The sequence below is a fragment of the Schistocerca gregaria genome, chromosome 5 (assembly GCF_023897955.1).
Source record: "Schistocerca gregaria isolate iqSchGreg1 chromosome 5, iqSchGreg1.2, whole genome shotgun sequence".
Taxonomy (NCBI): domain Eukaryota; kingdom Metazoa; phylum Arthropoda; class Insecta; order Orthoptera; family Acrididae; genus Schistocerca; species Schistocerca gregaria.
In genome coordinates this window covers 298,536,576-298,537,600 of record NC_064924.1, presented here as the reverse complement: position 1 = coordinate 298,537,600, position 1,025 = coordinate 298,536,576, and the positions used below count along the sequence as shown (strand labels likewise).

Genomic DNA, 1,025 nt, shown 5'->3' with positions numbered 1-1,025 from the left:
CCCTCCGCCACACACCGTCAGGTGGCTTGCGGAGTACGGATGTAGATGTAGATGTAGATCAGTCCCCTAAAACTTAGAACTACTTAAACCTAACTAACCTAAGGACAACACACACATCCATGCCTGAGGCAGGATTCGAACCTGCGACCGTGCGACCGCAGTGGTCGTGCTCCTCCACACTGTAACGCCTAGAACTGTTTTTTTTTTTCACTGTTGTTCGTTGTATCTGCTCTGGGCGGACGTCGTAAGACATCCGTTCAAGTTCGTTGTTGATCGATGAACTCAGTTTTTTTTTTTTTTATTAGAGGGCAGCTAACCCTCCGACCGAACACGCTGAGCTACCCTGCCGGCTAAATTAAATGCCCCGGGTGAGGATCGAACTCACTACCTTAACATTATGAGACTTACGCGCTGCCTACTGCGCTACCGAGGCAGGTGGAACTGCTCGACCACTGCGGCCGGAAGATTTTGGACAGAAAGTGAGCAGACGTCTTAAGTTTTTTGCAGATGACGCTGTCGTTTATAGACTAATAAAGTCATCAGGAGATCAAAACAAACTGAAAAACGATTTAGAAAAGATATCTGAATGGTGCGAAAATCGGCAGTTGACGCTAAATAACGAAAAGTGTGAGGTCATCCATATGGGTGCTAAAAGGAACTCGTTAAACTTCGATTACACTATAAATCAGACAGATCTGAAGGCCTTAAATTCAACTAAGTAGCTAAGAATTGCAATTATGAACAATTTAAATTGGAAGGAACATATAGTAAATGTTGTGGGGAGGGCTAACCAAAGATTGTGCTTTATTGACAGAACACTTAGAAAATGTAACAGATCTACTAAGGAGCCTTCCTACACTATGCTTGTCCGTCCTCTTTTGGAACACTGCTTCTCGGTGAGGGATCCTTACCAGATAGGATTGACAGGGTACATCGAAAAAGTTCAGAGTAGGGCAGTACATTTTATTACCACGAAATATGGGAGAGGGTGTTACAGAAAAGATACAAAATTCAAATGGCTCTGA

General features: G+C 43.7%; 1 non-coding gene across 1 annotated transcript; it reads right to left on the bottom strand.

The window, feature by feature from the left end:
- Nucleotides 1-360: 360 nt before the first annotated feature.
- Nucleotides 361-433, bottom strand: Trnam-cau (transfer RNA methionine (anticodon CAU)). Its single transcript has one exon. It is a non-coding gene; the product is annotated as a tRNA-Met (tRNA).
- Nucleotides 434-1,025: the final 592 nt, after the last annotated feature.